Source organism: Bos grunniens, chromosome 4 (assembly GCF_055505025.1).
Source record: "Bos grunniens cultivar Pamir isolate PY7600 chromosome 4, Bosgru_T2T1.0, whole genome shotgun sequence".
Taxonomy (NCBI): domain Eukaryota; kingdom Metazoa; phylum Chordata; class Mammalia; order Artiodactyla; family Bovidae; genus Bos; species Bos grunniens.
In genome coordinates this window covers 68,778,609-68,800,031 of record NC_141168.1, presented here as the reverse complement: position 1 = coordinate 68,800,031, position 21,423 = coordinate 68,778,609, and the positions used below count along the sequence as shown (strand labels likewise).

The 21,423-nt window shown below is 37.2% G+C and overlaps 1 protein-coding gene across 34 annotated transcripts in view; it reads right to left on the bottom strand.

The window, feature by feature from the left end:
• Nucleotides 1-21,423, bottom strand: part of ST7 (suppression of tumorigenicity 7) — a 268,221-nt gene that overhangs the window by 221,287 nt on the left and 25,511 nt on the right. For 7 of the 34 annotated variants that reach the window (XR_015162623.1, XR_015162624.1, XM_086396761.1 and 4 more), the window contains exon 2: nt 3,516-3,594. The exons of the other annotated variants lie outside the window; for them this stretch is intronic. The gene's annotated coding sequence lies outside the window, so the exon portion shown is untranslated. The remainder of the gene's footprint in view (nt 1-3,515; nt 3,595-21,423) is intronic. 34 annotated transcript variants of the gene reach the window in all.

Below are 21,423 nucleotides of genomic sequence, written 5' to 3'. Positions count from 1 at the left end.
CTGTGCGACCCCAGAGACGGCAGCCCACCAGGCTCCCCTGTCCCTGGGATTCTCCAGGCAAGAACACTGGAGTGGGTTGCCATTTCCTTCTCCAATGCATGCAAGTGAAAAGTGAAAGTGAAGTTGCTCAGTCGTGTCTGACTCTTTGCGACCCCATGGACTGCAGCCTACCAGGCTCCTCTGTACATGGATTTTCCAGGCAAAAGTACTGGAGTGGGGTGCCATTGCCTTCTCCGAGACAGATGGGTAGATGGCTCTAAAACCTACAGTCCACAGTTAAGTGAATTCACCACACCTCAGAAAGCCAGCAGAGTGGTTAGGAGCCAGGCTTTGTGTCAGACGACAAGGTTTAAGTCATTCCTTAACTGGATGACCTTAAGCAAGTTTTTAAATCTCTCTGATCTCAACTAAGTGACAAAGGGCCTAGATCAACATCTGGTTTGTGACAACAGCTAGTACGTAAACAGCACTTAATGTGGTCCAGGCATTGTTCTAAATCATGCATTAATAACTTACTTAACCCATAAGATAACCCTGTGAGGTATTATCCTCATGTTATAGGTGCGGAAACTGAGGTGTGGAGGGTATGTAACTTGACTGAGGCCACACACCATACATAACAAAGCCAGGATTCAACCCAAGTAGCCTCACTTAGATTTCTTGTGCTTAACCACCTCCACAGATAGATGATCAATAAATGGAAGCAGAATAAGAAAGATCATTTCCAAAAACTAGGTTCATTCTTTCCAATAAAACCATTTCTGCAGTTTGTCAAATATTTTAGTTCAGAGTTTATAAAAACTCTTTTTATAGTCTGTGTTCAATCCCAGTACACAGAAAAATTAAACAGATAAGCAGAATGAAAGGGATAATGTCTAAAGTCATTGTGATAGCTTAAAATGAGAGTTGCACTAGCCAGTTAAGCAGAAATAAGTACTCAAGTGCAGAAAGTTATAACCGTAAAAGGACTTGTACTGTGTACTACCCCACTCTCCCAGCAACCACTAAGTCTCTCCTTCCCCTCTCTACTTTTCAGTTTCCAAATGTCACAGAAGATACGACTTATCTGGCCTCCAAAGAGGCTGAGCAGTTTCCTCTGACTGTAACTTCAAAGCTTACTCAGGAGGACAGCACCTTCAACTAGATCCCCTGCCTTCCTCCCCAGGAGTCTTCTCTAGCCTCATCTCACCCTCAGCAAAGCAGACTCACTAGTATGCCTAGATGCACCCCTCAGACACAGAAACAATTACATCACAGTCCTCCCCAAAACACACTTACAAGTCACGGGAGTCACAGGTTCTTTACAAGTCATCTGTTCCCAGTCTACAGTCGAGGGACAAATGTCCTCAGTGCAACTGCCTGCTTCAGGAGCTGCCCACACTGCATCCCCAAACCCCGTCCCAGATTTGGGTTATAATCTATCCCTTCATGGTCCAAGCTGGAAGAAGTAAAATTACTGAACCAGACCTGTTGAATCAACACTACTACTCATTACCTCTCTGGCTGGGAAAAGTTCTGGAACACTTATAGATGTGGGTTACCTATTTCCTCATAGGTAAAATGAGGAGGTTGAACTGAATGATCGCTAAACCCTGTGTAACTCTAACAATACAGGATTCTACTTTAAGCCAATTATAGCTGGATGAGAAAACTGAAGTGACTTCCAGCAGGGAGCTCTTCCTTTTCCTCCAGCCCACATCACCCCTCCTCCATCGTGCTAGGGTGTTGGGAACAGCCCCACCTCAAGGGTGGGAAACCAGCAACCCAGCAGGTATTGTCGAAACCTAGTGCATTTACGTTGAATGTCTAATTTCTCCAAACGTTCAGACACTATTCATCTCTAGACAAGCCCTAGTAACTCAGCATAGGGGTGAGCAGACAAATACAAACATTCATAAAACACAATAGAAATGACTGGTTGGAGGCCCTCCTTACTGGTGAGTTCATGGTCTGGTGGATCATACCTCTTAGGAGAACAAGATCTGTGTACCAGCAATAAAGCTTCTGAACGTGACCCCTCCTTCCAAAACACGACTGAGACAGACTGGACAGGGATTGTCAAGTTTTCTACAGATGACAGCTCAGGGTTGAAACACAGATCTCCTCGGTTTCCTCGTCATGGCTTTCCTATCTGGAGTAGTTTCTGCTATGTGAGCCCATAGCCCTTTGCCTACTTAGAGAAAAAGAATGAACAGAGCTCCAACTTTATACTTTCCTCTTAAACCTGAATACCATTTACCATAATTGTACCATATATTTTACATCATATTTCCAACAGATAGAATAACTCACTTTATCGCACATTTTAAAACCCCATGCCCAGGGTTGGATTATAAATGCTCACTCTATTATTCCAGAAATGAAAAGATGGGGTTTTCCCTCCTGTCTCTCTTCTCATCTTCCTCACCAACAAGTCACTTAAGTGAAAATGCCTTAATAGTATGCCTCATTCCAATTTCCATTTACTCTAAGGGAGAACAAAGGTTACCTAAGAAGTCACTGCTTATCCATGCTTCCTACCAACACACTCCAGCCTGCATCAGCCTCAGTATTTCCTTTTCATGTTCTGTCATCCTTCATTGCTTACAGGTCTACATGATTATCACATGGGCCCTCCCATATGCGAGAAGACTCCACTGCAAAAAGGGTTCTCTGAAGTAAATGCTAACAGCATTAGCCCATCTCCTTGCATGAGTGTGCTCACCATACTTCAAAATGTTTAATAAACCAAGATACAGCAGCATAAAGCACCAACCAGATAACAAAACAGGACAGGAACTGTTCAACTCAATACCATGGACCAAGACCAGTGCTATATATTCTTCAAGAAAGTTAACAATCATCCTCACCAAGCACAAAAGCACAATTATGACCAAAGGCAAGGTGAAATCTGACAGAAGATCTACTTTACCCAACTCCAAACCCTGAGATAGGGATTATTTCTAGACAGACAACTTCTCTGCTATATTTGAAAAGAATCAGGTCAATGGTGGCAGGATCCAAAGCTCTCAGTAGCTGCAAAACTCAGACCTCTTATGAAGTAGGAGGGTCACTTCCTGCTTTCATGAGCTCCAAAAAAAGTGATATCAAGTAACCACAGCTGGAGAGAGGGGGAAAATAACTTTTATAAGAGGTGGAATACCACTGATGTTTTGATTCTGTCAGAACAGTATTGTAAAAAGAGACATCAGTTTAAATGTTTAAAGTTAACCAGTGAAAAATACATCAACTAACCCAGACATAGAGTTAAGACTCATGAGAAACGTAACTAATATTATTAAAATGCCTGGTAAAGGACGGGGGGCATACAGGGTGGAAAAAAAATGGCTGGTAAAAACATGAAAGATTAAGATCTTCTTCCCATGAATATGGATCTAACAATAAATGCATTTGTTCATTTTACACTTTGAAAGTGAGGGTCATTTTATATATGTTGGAATCAAAGCTCTAGTGGAAAGACCACAAGCAAATCCAGGTTTCTACAACAAACAGAGAGGTGCGCAAGCCAAACATACCCTTCTGTAGAAAGCTTCTTTAGAAAAACCACAGACCTGTGTGGTTTCAGTCTGTTCACCTGGCTGGCAAAAGGAACCACTGGAAAATAAGCAAAGGAAGTCATGAAAAATGGTCATGAATGGATTATGATGAAAAAACAGTAGAGAATCCTTCAAGAAATGTAGCAGTATTCAGCTAGAGTTTTTGGTAAGCAAAGAAAGTCACAAATTTCCATAGTACTCCAAAACATAAACTAACCTTGATGTTTTAACAGAGGCCAGCACTCTTTCTACAAAGAAACAGTCAATATTTTAGATTCCATGGGACCATCCAGTCTCTCGCAGCTACTCAATTCTGCCATTTTAGTGCAGAAGTAATCATAAGTTCAGTTCAGTTCAGTTCAGTCACTCAGTTGTGTTGACTCTTTGCAACCCCATGAATCGCAGCATGCCAGGTCTCCCTGTCCATCACCAACTCCCGGAGTTCACTCAGACTCACATCCATCGAGTCAGTGATGCCATCCAGGCCATCTCATCCTCTGTTGTCCCCTTCTCCTCCTGCCCCCAATCCCTCCCAGCATCAGAGTCTTTTCCAATGAGTCAACTCTTTGCATGAGGTGGCCAAAGTACTAGAGTTTCAGCTTCAGCATCAGTCCTTCCAAAGAACACCCAGGACTGATCTCCTTTAGGATGGACTGGTTGGATATCCATACATGACCACTGGAAAAGCCATAGCCTTGACTAGATGGACCTTTGTTGGCAAAGTAATGTCTCTGCTTTTCAATATGCTATCTAGGTTGGTCATTTCCTTCCAAGGAATAAGCATCTTTTAATTTCATGGCTGCAGTCACCATCTGCAGTGATTTTGGAGCCCAAAAAAAGCAAGTCTGACACTGTTTCCCCATCTACTTCCCATGAAGCGATGGGACCAGATGCCATGATCTTCGTTTTCTGAATGTTGAGCTTTAAGCCAACTTTTTCACTCTCCTCTTTCACTTTCATCAAGAGGCTTTTTAGTTCCTCTTCACCTTCTTCCATAAGGGTGGTGTCATCTGCATATCTGAGGTTATTGATATTTCTCCTGGCAATCTTGATTCCAGCTTGTGCTTCTTCCAGCCCAGCGTTTCTCATGATGTACTCTGCATAAAAGTTAAATAAGCAGGGCGACAATATACAGCCTTGACGTACTCCTTTTCCTATTTAGAACCAGTCTGTTGTTCCATATCCAGTTCTGACTCTTGCTTCCTGCATATAGGTTTCTCAAGGGGCAGGTCAGGTGGTCTAGTACTCCCATCTCTTTCAGAATTTTCCACAGTTTATTGTGGTCCACACAGTCAAAGGCTTTGGCATAGTCAATAAAGCAGAAATAGATGTTTTTCTGGAACTCTCTTTTTCGATAATCCAGCAGTGTTGGCAATTTGATCTCTGGTTCCTCTGCCTTTTCTAAAACCAGCTTGAACATCTGGAAGTTCACGGTTCACATACTGCTGAAGCCTGGCTTCAGTATTCTTGCCTTGAGAACCCCATGAACAGTATGAAAAGGCAAAATGATAGGATACTGAAAGAGGAACTCTCCAGGTCAGTAAGTGCCCAATATGCTACTGGAGATCAGTGGAGAAATAACTCCAGAAAGAATGAAGGGATGGAGCCAAAGCAAAAAGAATACCCAGCTGTGGATGTGACTGGTGATAGAAGCAAGGTCCGATGCTGTAAAGAGCAATATTGTATAGGAACCTGGAATGTTAGGTCCATGAATCAAGGCAAATTGGAAGTGGTCAAACAGGAGATGGCAAGAATGAACGTCAACATTCTAGGAATCAGTGAACTAAAATGGACTGGAATGGGTGAATTTAACTCAGATGATCATTATATCTACTACTGCGGGCAGGAATCCCTTAGAAGAAATGGAGTAGTTATCATGGTCAACAAAAGAGTCTGAAATGCAGTACTTGGATGCAATCTCAAAAACGACAGAATGACCTCTGTTCGTTTCCAAGACAAACCATTCAATATCACAGTAATCCAAGCCTATGCCCCAACCAGTAATGCTGAAGAAGCTGAAGTTGAACAGTTCTATGAAGACCTACAAGACCTTTTAGAACTAACACCCAAAAAAGATGTCCTTTTCATTATAGGGGACTGGAATGCAAAAACAGGAATTCAAGAAACACCTGAAGTAATCATAAACAACACATAAATAAATGAGTATATGTAGTGTGTTCCAATAAAACTTTATTTACAGACTGTGGAATTAAATTGTTTATAATTTTTATGTTTCATGAAATATTTTTCTTTTGTTTTTTTTAAACCACTTAAAATATTTTTTAAAAATATTGTTAGCTTGAAGAACAGGTGGCCTGTGGACTATAGTCTGCCAGCCCTGTTCTATAATCTTTACTATAGTTAATTTGACCTTTCTTTGAAAGAACTGATTTCAGTTAGGTCTCTGCCATTAACAAAATTCACAAAGGTAATGGATTCCATTAACAACAGCTTGATGGATCAGGGTGGGAAATTCAAGAAAACTTCTATTCCAATTCCCTTCATTTTAATGATATGAGCAACACCTAGTCTTGACAGCCCACACTACATGTTCACTGTCCAGCATGTTAGAATTTGTGATAAATGCTGAATTAACTTGTAAGAAGTCAACTACTTTCACAGTGTAACAAAAACATTTCCAACCCGTGTTCATCTACAGCCCTCAAAAATTATATAAACATGGAAATCATTAAGACCTCCAAATCACCTCAAGTATACTATAAGACAGGAAACTTTGTACAAAGTACACTCAGAGAATAAAATACAAAAAACAGCTAGTTTGCTATGGAAAAAGCTGACCCCATTCACCAACAGTAGCTGAGAGAGAATTCTTGAGAAATAAGAAACTTAGATTTCAAGACTAAGTCCATATTCAACTACTTTGGGTAGCTATTTCACAACAGCACCTCATTTTTATGAAATTAAGAAGTAGGTTTAGATTATTTTGATACTTTTCTAGCTCTAAAATTTTTAGAGCTACATTACTTATGTTAATTATGTAATTATGTAATTACATAATTATGATATCTGATGTAAATTAATTATGATATCTGATGTAACTCACTGAAAAGTGATTTTCACTTTTCATTATCCTTCAGACAAGAAGCAGATAATTTTCTCTCTGCTCTTTTATTTCTGGCCTTTTGAAAGGCCACTGAAAATACACTTCTGATTAGCATAGTTGCTGCCTCCTTAGAAATACCCATTCTTAACACAGATATAAGTGGTTTAAGAGAAAATGTAATACAATATAATACTTGGGAGATGCTTCCAGAGACACATATTTGTGTCTGCTGCAACTATAAAATCCAAGTTCCATTAACAAAAGCACACATCAGGTCCTTTAGCTACACAGAAATTTGTCTTTAAAACTGCTGCATTTTTCTACAATAATCACATTCTTTATCTATACAAACCATGCTTCAGCTGCCTCTAGAATCAAGCAAAACTGAATTTAGTCCCTGCCATTGCTACTTATAAACTGAAAGGTACTCACTCACCTCCAAGTCTTATTTTCCCCATCTGTGGGACAGAACACCATTCTTGGTAGCAATGGAAATGATACATACACAATGGTATATAAATACTGATGTTCTTGAGAAGATACCTGCAATATGTTGTTAGGCTTAAAAAATAGGAATAATATGCTAATACTTTAGCTTTTTTTTTTTTTTTTGAAAAGCATACAGTGAGAAAAAGGAAAGAAATTCTGACACATGCTACAATATGGATGAATCTTGAGGATATTATCTAACAACAAGTGAAATAAGTCAGTCATGGAAAGACATACTATTGCATCATTCCACTTACATGGGATATCTATAGTAGATAAAGTCATAGAGAAAGAAAGTAGAAGGGTCATTGCAGAGGCTGGTAGGAGGGGAGAGGGGAATTGTAATGGACATAGCACTTCAGTGAGATAAAAAAAGTTCTGAAGACTGGTTACACAACAATGTGAATGTACTTAACACCACTGAACTGTACACTTAAAAACTAGTCAAGATGGTAAATTTAACATTATGTAAAATTTCCCACAATTTAAAATTGTCAGTGAAGTTTTAAATAAAATAAAATTTAAGACGCTTTAAAAAAGCATGCAATGGACTCCTTTGGCAGTATAACTACTGACGATTTTCACTTTCTACTTTACATGATTTGTCACTGCTGCAAAAGTAGCATGAGTTCACTATGGAAAACATTCAACCCAGGGGGAAAAAAAGCATTTTCATTTTTATATGTAAAATAAGCCTAAAAGCCTGAAAACTGTAAAAATCTACCAGTTAAAGGTCCAATTAGTCTTTTTCTTTTTAATTGAAGTATAGTTGTTACAATGTGGTGGAAGCTTCAGGTGTACACCAAAGTGATTTGGTTTTTAATGTACATATATTCTTTTTCAGATTCTTGTCCATTATAATTATTACAAGATAAAAGAAAATTATAGGCCAATATCACTGATGAACACAGAGGTAAAAATCATCAACAATATACTAGCAAACTGAATCCAACAATACAGTAAAAGGCTCATACATCATGATCAAGTTTATCACATTTATCCCACAGATATAAGGATTTTTCAATATTCACTAGTCAATCAATGTGATTGATTCGATATGCTGTAACAATGTGATACACTATATTAACAAACTGAAGAATACAAAACAAATGATCTTCTGAATAGGGGCAGAAAAAGCTTTTAATAAAATTCAACATCTATTTTTGACTTAAAAAACTCCAAAAAGTGGGCAAAGAGGGAACATACCTCAAATAATAAAGGCCATACAGGACAAACCCACAGCTAACACACTCAGTGGTGAAAAGCTGAAAGCATTTCCTCTAAGATCAGGAACAAGACAAGGATGTCCATTCTCAGCACTTTCATTCAACATAGTATTAGAAGTCCTAACTACCACAATCAGAAAAAGAAATAAAAGGAATCCCAATTGGAAAGGAAAAAGTAAAACTCACTGTTTGCATATGGCATGATACTACATATAGAAAATCCTAAAGATGCCACCAGAAAACTACTAGAGCTTATCAATGAATTTGGCAAAGTTGCAGGATACAAAACTAATACATAGAAATCTGCTGTTTCCATATGCTAACGACTATCAGAAAGAGAATTTAAGGGCACAATCTCATTCACCATGGCATCAAAAAGAAAAATATACCTAGAAATAAGCCTAACCAAGAAGGCAAGAGATCTCAGAAAACTGTAAGATGCTGAGGAAAGAAACTTAAGATGACACAAACAGATGGAAAGATATACCATGTTCTTGTACTGGGAGAACCAATATGTTAAAATGACCATACTAAATTGACTAATTGGTTAAATTGACCAAGGCAATCTATAGATTCAAAGCAATCCTTATCAAACTGCCAGTGGCATTTCTCACAAAGTAGAACAAAAAAATTTTCAACTTGTATAGAAACACAAAAGACTCCAAATAGCCAAAATAATCTTGATAAAGAACAGAGCGGGAGAAACCACACTCTCTGACTTCAGATTATACTCAAAGCTACAGCAATCAAAACAGTATGGTACTGGAACATACCCACACACAAAACAGACACACAGATCAATGGAACAAGATAGAAAGCTTAGATATAAACCCATGCACTTATGACCAATTAGTAAATGACAAGGGAGGCAAGAATATACAATGCAGAAGAAATTCTCTCCAATAAGTGGTGCTGGGAAAACTGGAAAGCTATGTGTAAAAGAAAGAAAGTAAAACACTCTTTAATACCATATACAAAAATAAACTCAAAATTAATTACAGACCCAAATGTAAGACTGGTTATTCTAAAACTCCTAGAAGAAAACATAAGCAGAACACTCTGACATAAATCACAGCAAGATTTTTTTTTATCTGTCTCCTAGAATTATGGAAACAAAAGCAAAAATATATGAATGGGACTTAATTAAACTTAAAAGTTTTTGCACAGCACAGGAAATCATCAAGAAAATCAAGAAAACCTACAGAATAGGAGAAAATATGTGCAAATGATACAACTGACAAGGGTTTAATTTCTAAAATCTACAAACATCTTATATAGCTCTGTATCAAAAGAAATAACCCAATGAAAAAAAAAAAAAAAGAAATAACCCAATGAAAAAATGAGCAGAAGACCTTAACAGACATTTCTCCAAAGAAGACACACAGATGGCCAACAGGCACATGAAAAGATGCTCAATATCAATTATTAGAGAAAGGCAAACCAAAACTATAATGAGGTATCACCTTATACCAATCATAATGGCCATCATTAAAAGTCTACAAAAAATAAATTCTGGAGAGGGTGTGGAGAAAAAGGAACTCTCCTACACTCTTGGTGGGAATGTAAACTGGTGCAGCTACTACGGAGAACAACACGGAGGTTCCTTAAAAAACTTAAAATAGAGTTACCATATGATCCAGCAATCCCACTTCTGGGCGAATAGCTGAAGAAAACTATAATTTGAAAAGATACATGTACCCCCATGTTTACAACACACTATACATGATAGCCAAGATGTGGAAGCAACCTAAATACCCATCATCAGATGAATAAATAAAGAAGATGTGAGATCTATCTATCTAGCTGCCTATTACTCAGCCATAAAAAGGGATGAAATAATGCCATTGCAGCAACATGGATGGACCTAGAGATTATCAGATTAAGTGAAGTCAGACAGAAAAAGAGAAATATTATATGATATTACTTATATGTGGAATTCTAAAAAAAAAGATACAAGTGAATTTATTTACAAAACAGACATAGACTCACAGACATAGATAACAAACTTATGGTTACCAAAGGGGAAAGGGTGAAAGGGATAAATGAGGAGTTTGGGAGTAACAGATATACTATCATATATAAAATAAACAGAAGAATCTACTGTATAGCACAGGGAGCTATATTCAATGTTTTATAATAACCTATAAGGGAAAATAATCTGAAAAAGAATATATATAAGCACATGGAACTATATTCATCTAGTCAAAATACATTAAGATTAAATGCAGTCACCAGGAACTATACATATAATTAAAGTCAGAATGGCTGACTAAAAGAATGATAAAGGATTGGTGAAAATAAATATATTCGTATTATTAAATTTGGGGGGAAATATTTTAAATGGCATTTATTCAAAATTTGTTTAAATTTTAAATTTGAATGAAACCACATATAAAGAATAAAAATTTCATTCTTAACTCCCATGCCTAGCAATGCTCAATGTCCACTTAAGTGAATAAGTGGACAAACTTGAATCGACAGCAACTCCTTGAATCTCAGTAAATGTACACAGCATTCAGAATAATTATATTACACTGCTACCAACTGGTGGCAGCATCCCTAAAATACAAGGACAAAAAAATAGGAAAGGAACAAGTTCACTCTGAAACTTTAAAAGATGTAAATAAAAGCGTGACAGACTTGTAACAACTTTTCTCCTTTGAAAACTTTACTATTTCCAATAAAATATGGGCTGTGCTGTGCTTAGCCGCTCAGTCATGTCCAACTCTTTACGATCCAAGGCTTCTCTGTCCATGGGGATTCTACAGGCAAGAATACTGGAGTGGGTTGCTAAGCACTCCTCCAGGGGATCTTCCCAACCCAGGGATTGAACCCAGGTCTCTTGCATTACAGACAGATTCTTTACCCTCTGAGCCACTGCTGCTGCTGCTCCTGCTAAGCCACTAGGGAAGCCCAAATATGGACACTGTCCTTTAAAAAGGCACTGTCCTTATTTTATTGGATGCTGCTATAAATAGCATCAACTCTGCTATAAATCAACTATGAAAAAGACATGAGTTGGAAAAATTACTTGAAATTAGAGCAAGATCCAATTTTGAATTCTACTTTAGGCAACAATGTACCTCAAGTTTTCTCAGATATGAAACGTATGAGCCTCTCAGCAATCTATTACCCATATTTCATATGTGAGACCATTCTGTAAATGGTAAAATGTCAGGAATTAGTATTATTTTTTCTTTTTTTTTTAATGGCCAGGCTGTGCAGCATGCAGGATCTTAGTTACCTGACTAGGGATCAAATCTGTGTCCCCTGAATTGGGAAAACAGAGTTTTCGAACCACTGGACCACCAAGGAAGTTCTTTATTTATCATTATTAATTAAATTAATCATGTATGCTTGCATGCTAAGTTGCTTCCATCGTGTTCAACTGTTTGTGACCCTATGGACGTAGTCCATCAGGCTCCTCTGTCCGTGGGGATTCTCCAGGCAAGAGTACTGGAGTCCCTCTCCTCCAGGGGATCTTCTGGACTCAGGGATCAAATCTGCATCTCTTACATCTTCTACATTGGCAGGTGAGTTCTTTACCACTAGTGCCACCTGGGAAACACGTCTGAAACACTTCTGTTTATGATCTACGTATTTGTTCATACATCAGCTTTTTGAATACGTTAAATGCCCAAAGATTAAAAACATATATATATATCTGTCTTCTGAATCATTCTTTACTTAGTTCTCCATCTCCTTGATTCAACTCAGATTTTTTTCCCAGGACCTTTTTTTAGCAGAAACATGCCTTACATACTTTTCATGAATATAATTTATTTTTAAATTTATGTCTGGGAATTCAGCATACAGTGCTTCATGTTAGTCATTGTTTCCACAGCCCATCAGCACTTAGGCAGGAAGTATAATATGCAAAGAAGGAACTGAATCTTATGGGATCTATCAGTAATGTTCTATAGCATTTTACAAAAATTTGATATACATAACTAATCATGAAAACTGGAAATGTTTTTATATTAATGATAACAATCAATGCAGAGACAGAGAGGAAAAATAAGGACTATGACTCATCACCACAGGAGTTAACTGAAGTTGAAGTAGATTGAAAACCGAGACTAGACTTAGAATCAACAGATTTTAGATTTTCCACTCTGTACAATGTTAAAATAATATTACATTTTATATTTATATAATGTGAATTACTAACATAAAAAATCTGCCATCATAATGAATAACAGTAATCAAACAAAATGGGAGAAATTTTAAGCTATTTTGTCAATATTATAGTGTATCAAAAAACACCTACTGCTTCAGTGAAATTAGATTCAACAGAACTATGTCATGGTATTTCATTGAGAATGTAGACTCTAGGAATGTGTGTATGTTTCTTTAAAACATATATACACTGAGGATAGATGGTATAACAATGAACAAAATACAAGTGTCAGTGAATTCCAGGCATTATACCATAGCAAAACATTTAAACATAGCCATGTTTCAAAAATATCTGAGGAAATTAAATACGTATTAGGTTCCCACAACTATTTACCTAAAATATTCCTAATTATACTTGTTGTGTCTTCATAGAAATATAAAGTATCATAAATGTTTTCTTCTATTCAAAAGTCCATGAAAAATGTCATATTTTTAATTATTTATACTAACTTACACATTTTTAAAAATTCAGTTCAGTTAGTTCAGTCACTCAGTCGTGTCTGACTCTTTGCAACCCCATGAATCGCAGCACGCCAGGCCTCTCTGTCCATCACCAACTCCCGGAGTTCACTCAGACTCACGTCCATCGAGTCAGTGATGCCATCCAGCCATCTCATCCTCTGTCGTCCCCTTCTCCTCCTGCCCACAATCCCTCCCAGAATCAGAGTCTTTTCCAATGAGTCAACTCTTTGCATGAGGTGGCCAAAGTACTAGAGTTTCAGCTTTAGCATCATTCAGTTACTGTAAAGCACTTATTGCTAAAGCATTACAAGATAAAAATAAAGGCTCATAGACAGTTCTTAATACCAGACATAAACATAAGCACACTAAAATGCATTAAAAAGAAAAATGTTTTATTTCTATAATCAAAAGTCTATTTTCAGATACTCATCAACTAGAATCAATGCCTATTCAAAGATAGATTTCTTAAAGGTGAATAGATTATTTAGGTCATTTGGGGGATAGTGCAATTATAACTCGGAGAAGGCAATGGCGCCCCACTCCAGTACTCCTGCCTGGAAAATCCCATGGGCGGAGGAGCCTGGCAGGCTGCAACCCATGGGGTCGCTAAGAGTCGGACACAACTGAGCGCGTTCACTTTCACTTTTCACTTTCATGCGTTGGAGAAGGAAATGGCAACCCACTCCAGTGTTCTTGCCTGGAGAATCCCAGGGACGGGGAAGGCTGGTGGGCTGCCGTTTATGGGGTCGCACAGAGTCGGACACGACTGAAGTAACTTAGCAGCAGCAGCAATTATAACTTCCACATTTTTCTCCCTGAGCACAGAGCAGGACCTGGTTACACAGTCCTCCAAATCCACTCAAAGAACTAGGGGGAAGTACGTAGGAGGCATGCTACTTTTGAATTCTAGTTAATGTCTGAGGACTGAGGTGGTTTTCCCTTTTTTGGCAGAATACAAATGTATTTGTCTGAATTGTGACAAAAAATATAACTTTAGAAATTATATAATATTGTCCAAGAAAGTGACTGTTTTACATTTCAGCAAAAGAAACAAAAGACAAGACAACAACTTACATTTATTGAGTTCTTTAGTATGTGTATCAGAGACATTGAAACACTATGATAGAAACTGCCATATACTACATTATCACAATCATTGTCTCCATCTTGCTATAAAATCGTAATGGACTCTTTTAAAGGGCATAAAAAAGGGCCAATCAAAAGCTCTAAATCTTACCAGAGTTTAAAAATTTCTATACGCTGTTAATTTCTTTTCAACATATTTCTGAATTAAGAGATTCAATAAGTTGAATATTTCATTGTTTCTCTTCAGGGGACATGGGCAACATAACAAAATGGTAAAATTCTGAGCCAAGTGGATAATCCAAAAACAAGGTCAAAGAATCCTTTAACTATCTCCCTAGATCTCTGATTATCACTGTCCAAGAGATTATTTTCAGGACACTAGGTTTTTCCCTCCTTAATTTAATAATTTTCTTACTATATATCCAATATAACCATTTTCCACCCGAATCAAGTTATTCCGTCAAAGAAATATGATGCATACTATTCAACATTCACCCACACGAATGTTAAGAAACTTTGAGAACAAAGAACCTAAACATTATTTAAAATAGGATACCATAAAAGTCAGTTTTCTCAATTTAAAAAATAGACAAATATATAATGATGAGAGACCCTCACCTTAAATTTGCAGAAACCACTGAAAATGAAAGTGAGGTCTCTAAAGATTGTAGTTACCCTGCAAAGACACTCTCCATGTGTCATGAATCAATATAGCAGCAATTTATGAGTGATAGACAACCCATTTAGAACTCCTTCCAAAGAAACATTTTTAAAAGCACATTCTAAAAAAACTAATTCAGTAAATTAATCTGTCATTGTAGAAAAAAGAGTAAGATTTTGTTATTATTGATTTGCATAATTTTTTCATTGAAGGGATTCTACCTTTAACACACACACTGCAGCCCTTAGGGAACTAGCAGAAATTCTATGTACCTAATCAATCTGAAATAGGCTGCATTAATAACGCTATCAGCTGAAGGTAATTAAGAAGCTTGTAAGCATAACCAAATACTGTATAAAAACAACAATATTGCATTAGAAATTTGAAATCTCCTCCCAAAAATATTCTTTCTCGATTGGATCTTCAGCAAAAATTACTTAGTGAAAGTTCAATATTTAAGAAAGTATATTTATAAAACATGACATCTTTTCAGGTTTCCATATGTTTTTAATTATATTTTGCCTTTAAGCAAGATTAAATCAGATTATATTCTGCTAGAATAAGATAAGGATTCTGCCATTTCTATGGCACTGAGGGGAAAAATAAGGAAGAGTCAATATACCCCCAAAACTGACATTAATACAGTTATGAATCTACCACCCATAGTTACAAGAAATGGGGGGGGAAAAGCACTGCAACACAAGAAACAAGAATGTATCAGAAATGGTCTCTGGCTACTATGACAGTTATACATGACACACCTTTTCCCAAACTTGGCCCAGAAACAATCTTGAAGGTTTGTAGGCTCTGTTAATAGCCCACATGGATTGCTTCTGAAAACATCATTTCCTGATCCCTGCAATTTTATCACCTTTACTAACCACTAGTCCTTTCCAAAACTCACACTGATATAAAACCCTCTCTTTCCAGCTCATTTATCAAGTGAAAGGCTCCTTCCCAGGAAAACAGACACCTGAGTTCCAGGGACCGTAACAGAAAATAGCAGTAAAATCATTCAACAGCACTTAGCATTGGAAGTTTTCTACTTTGTTCTTACAGGAAGAAAGTGGCCTTTAAATCTGGAAATATATTCTATAAATACATGCATGTCTCCACATACTACTCCAAGTAGTTTGACTGACAGGTCTTTTAAAGCAGAGTGAGGTGCGCCCTGTTTGGGTGAGGACTCACTTGACAATGACTAGACCTCTGTTGCTTCCATTCATTTGCAGAACAGTTTTATCAATCCGCCCTGTGGATTTTCATGCACACTGGATAAGGTTCTAGTTTCACTGCTTCTGCGCTAAGCAAGTGACAAAAAGGCTCTTCAGTGTTTTCCAACATCAACATCTAAATGTTCTACTAATTGGTTGGTGCTGAAAAGAACTCCTAGATTCACAACACCATAGGCTACAGAACAGAAAAAAAATCTCATAGCCAGAAGCTTTAGAGAATGTCTTCCAAATTTCTCAGGGAAAAATTATCTGAATTTTTCAGAGAAGAGATAAGCCTCTGGACACTAGGATTTCTCATTGTAATATAACTCTTACCATCAAAAAAATCCAACAGTACTTCTCAGTGAGGGCACTATGGGTATTTTAAGCAGGATAACACTACAGTTAACATTCCTGGCCCCCAAGCATTAAAGGCCAGCCATGACCAGTCACTGTGACAACACAAAGCCCACACACACATTTCTACATGGCCGCTAGTGGGATAGCACTGTCCTCCCAACCTTAATACTATATTTCTCTACCATCTTAAATTTGAAGTTGCACAAAGCTCAGAATAAGCTTTTCTTAATAACTTTATTATTTTGATAGGCTACAGAACTAAATGGAGATACAAATGAAAATGATATTAGATATAGAACTAAACCCTAAAGGAATGTTTAACATGCAGCTTGAAAAAGTCCAAAAGGTCACTTTGTTTCTTGGTCACTTACAAAAATACTAATATTAAAGTTGCCTCTGAAGCCTTCCTATCCAACATAGTAGCCACTAGCTAACTATGGCTATTTATATTTAAATTAAAAATTCAGTTCCTCAGTAACACCAGTCACATATGTTCAACAGATGCTTTATTTTAGATCATCTCCACTGTCACAGAACGTTCTACTGGGTAGCACTGCTCTGAAGCTTCCTAAGCATATGACAGGGTATCTCACTGCCATTCTGAAGGGAATTCACAGCAAAGGCATAGAATTCTTCAGTGGCAGTGATAGAAAACATTTATGTAATCATAGTTCAAATCCAAACTTTTTTAACAGTTAAGCCTTTGGAACAAAATTCTAGACATGGGCAACATCAAAAACAGAAACTTCAATATTAGACCAAGTTGATTAGTAGCTACAGAATGGTTCAGCTTTCTTAAAATATTGACAAACAAATTGTTCTATGAGATGACACTAATCAGTGGAATAATAGTAGGAAGGCATCTAATCTTTCTTCTCCAAATTATCATCTACTAAGGGTCACAATTTTGTTTTATTAACACAACTGTCTGGTGGCTAGTATGCCCTCCACAAGGCTCTGTGTAGCCCTTTGGAACCACAGAGGCATAGATTTGCTCCTATTTTTCCCTCCCAAATTTAAAGGTGGTTCATCTTCTCTTTTATCTGTCCCTGGGTGCTCTTGCTCACAGGGTTTGTAGTTCGCACACTTACCACACTTGGAATTATGTCCAAGGAGGAGCCTGGGAGGCTACACTACAACTATATAGAATGTTTAGTATGCAAATTCCTGAAAAAGCATGTGGTAAGACTGTAAGTGTATTTTTCTACCTCTCCACTATTGGAAACTCTAAGATTAGGGCAGTAATTCTGTTGTAATTCTGTATAAACAAGTTTTCCAAAACTTCTGGTGTACTGAAGTTTATTAATATGTCCACCATTAAAAGGCAGAAGAGGGGACATTTCAAAGTAATTTGGAAGGCAATGCAGCAACGGCATGCCTGATTTCCATCCTTGATCCTCTACAAACTGACTGGCTCTGAGACTTTATGCAGCAGATTGCTTGGCAAACTGAGGTAAAAGTGAAAAGGAAAAAGAGCCTCTTGCTGAGGGTGAAAGAAGAGAATGAAAAAGCTGGCTTGAAACTCAACGTTCAAAAAACTAAGAGCATGGCATCTGGTCCCATCAGTCCATGGCAAATAGAAGGGGAAAAAGTGGAAGCACTGATAGATTTTATTTTCTTGGGCTCCAAAATCACTGAAGGTGGTGACTGCAGACATGAAATTAAAAGATGCTTGCTCCTTGGAGGAAAGTCATGACAAACCTACACAGCACATTACTACTCCTAACCTGTCAAAAGGTAAAAGAGGTTATAGTAGTAGTTGTGTAGTCGCTCAGTCGTGCCCCACTCTTTGCGACCCCATGGACTGTAGCCTGCCATGCTCCTTTGTCGATGGGATTCTCCAGGCAAGAATATTGGAATGGGTTGCCATTCCCTTCTCCAGGGGATCTTCCTGACCCAGGCATTGAACACGGGTCTCCCACACTGCAGGCGGTTCTTTAACACCTTAGCCACCAGGCAAGCCCAAAAGAGATTATAGTTTCTCACAAGTCAAGGCAGGACCAGGGCTAATATCCAGATCTCCTAGACTGGTGGTTCTTTCCTCTCTTCCAACTACCACTAAATTCCATTATGTATATTAGGCAGGGCCCTGGCAGGAAGAAGATACCACACCAAGATCAGAATACTTTAGGCACAGATTAATAAAGAACTATTTACAATGATGTGGAAAGGGCATTGAATTATCATAAGGAATAGTGCCGTTCCCTAGAACCATTACCATCCCCAAGATGGAAAGAGCCAAGAAGAAATTACCAAAACCAGGAAAACGAAAACCATATAGACAGTGAAATCCATATAGAGGTAAATGTGGCTTTCACAGAGGAGCACAGCCAGATAACTCACTCTCCCTAGGTCATCTAGTTCCCTACCAGGCTTTTTCCCATTGACTAAACCCAACCAGAAACCAGACATCTGACTAGAAAAGTCTACATTAGTCACCTCCTAGGACAGAAGGGTAAAAAAGTGAATGTGAAGGAGAAAACAGAAGATGACCAGTATGTTATGTTATCTCCAATTATTTATCTAAAAGGAGCAAAGATATCACATATCTTTCCAGCATCAATTTCTCTATAGAACTATTGTTAGCACTTCAGGCTCAAGAACTATATATTGATTTCTCTTTTTTATGGTGGTCACTAAGTCAGATCTCCTTCATGTCAAAGTGCTCCTTCTACTGCCTTAATGAATTTGTGTTTAATAGTCTTTGGTATAAAAATATCACCAAGGATTTTCTCTTAATCTAAAAACACTGTGTCCAACAGTTTCTCCTTGTTTGAAAGTAAATATATCTTCTCGTTTAGGAAATTCTACTATAAAAATCAGAATATTATAGTTACTTCCTTTAGTCATTGATTCTATTATTTATTATGTACAAAAATCACTGATCAATTAGACATTATATTTTTTGGCAAATAATTATATCTTTAAGCTTCTTTCATACTTTTGGAAAGAAGTATTAACTTCTAGAAAGTTAAGTATATTTATTAATCAAGTGCAAAACATCCTCCTTTTTCAATTGAAGTATTAGTTTCAACTAAGTATATTATTCGGAGAAGGCAATGGCACCCCACTCCAGTACTCTTGCCTGGAAAATCCCATGGATGGAGGAGCCTGGAAGGCTGCAGTCCATGGGGTCGCTGAGGGTCGGACACGACTAAGCGACTTCACTTTCACTTTTCACTTTCATGCATTGGAGAAGGAAATGGCAACCCACTCCAGTGTTCTTGCCTGGAGAATCCCAGGGACGGGGAAGCCTGGTGGGCTGCCATCTATGGGGTCGCACAGAGTCGGACACGACTGAAGTGACTTAGCAATAGCAAAAAAGTATATTATTAGTTTCAGGTGTATAGCAAAATGATTCAGTTATATATATTCTTTTACACATTCTTTCCCATTATAGTTTATTACAGACTGAATACAGTTTCCTGTGCTATACAGTAAATCCTTGTTCTTTTTCTATTTTATATATAGTTGGATGTATCTGTAATCCCACACGCCTAATTTATCCCTCCCTCCCTTTCCCCTTTGGTAATCATAAACTTGTTTTCTATGGCTGTGAGTCTGCTTCTGTTTATAAATAAGTTCATCTGTATTAGTTTTTTAGATTCCACGTATAAGTGATATCATATAGTATCTGTCTTTCCCTATGTGATTATCTCACTTAATATAATATTCTCGAGTTCTACCTGTATTGTTGCAAATGACAATACTTCATTCTTTTTTATGGCTGAGTAATACTCCATTATGTGTGTATGTATATATATATACACACACCACACCTTCTTTATCTATTCATCTGTTGATGGACACTTGAGCTGCTTCTATATCTTGGCTATTGCAAAAGTGCTGTTATAAACATTGGGGTGCATGTATTTTTTCAAGCTAGAGTTTTCATCTTTTCTGGATATATGCCCAGGAGTAGGATTGCTGAACATCCTCATATCTGTTTGCTTCAAAGAAAATTTAGAACCTTGAAGATATTATGCTAAGTGAAATAAACCAGTCACAAAGGGACAAATATTGTATGATTCCCTTAATATTAGGTTCTTCAAGTAGTCAAATTCATAGAGGCAGAAAGTAGAATGGGTATGTAGACAGGTAAAGTAAGGGATTTACCATTTTCAAGGGTCAAGGAAGACTGAACTGAAAAGGTGATATTTGAATAGAAACCTCAAAAAGTGAGGGTGTGAACCATGCAGCTAAGGGACTGTACTTAGAACACACAGTTCAACCTGTGCTTATAAACTGCAATTTATTGGACATAGAGAAAACTATCCACCTATTTTCTACCTTCCTTCCTTATTTTAGTGCAATTACAACAACCTAGATAATTGTAATTTTTTTTATTTTTTTTTATTTTTTTCTTTTTAATTTTATTTTATTTTTAAACTTTTTTCCTCATATGTGAACACAACAAGACAAAACAAGTCTGACTCCTTAGAAAATAAGGGATTCTTAAGCACAAACACTGCTAGCATGCTAAACAAAAGTCAAAGTTAAAAACCCAGACCAGAAAGAAAGTTGTCCAAACTGGAGATGAAAGAAAATAAAAGGAGAAATTACTCATTTCACTTACTGACTGACTTTTACAGTGACGTCAATGTTAAACAATCACCAATTTCCCCACTCCTGAAAACATCACACACACACACACACACACACACAGCTTTCTATCAGCCACATATTACCAGATATACATACACACACCCACACAGCTTTCTATCAGCCACATATTACCAGATACACACACAAAGCTTTCTATCAGCCACATATTACCAGATATGTGAAGAGAAAATTTCTAACAGAAAAAAAACAGTGACAAAAACAACAAAATCACTTCTTTTTAAAAGACAAATGGAAGAAACAAAGACAATAAAAACAAATTTCCTCATTTCTTGATTTTGAAAATCTCTGTGATCATAGCTATTCAAATAATTGAGACTAGTGAGTAAAATGATCATTGGATTCTAACAGTGTATGAGAGGAAAAAACTGTGATCTATAAAGTACACCAAAAATACTTTAAAATGACCAACAAAAGACAAAAATTGAAAATTCTCATTTTTTAAAGTCTGCCCTCTAGCACTGATAATAGTATTAGAATAAATACATTTGTCCAGAGGGATCAAGTTGCTTTACAAAAAAAA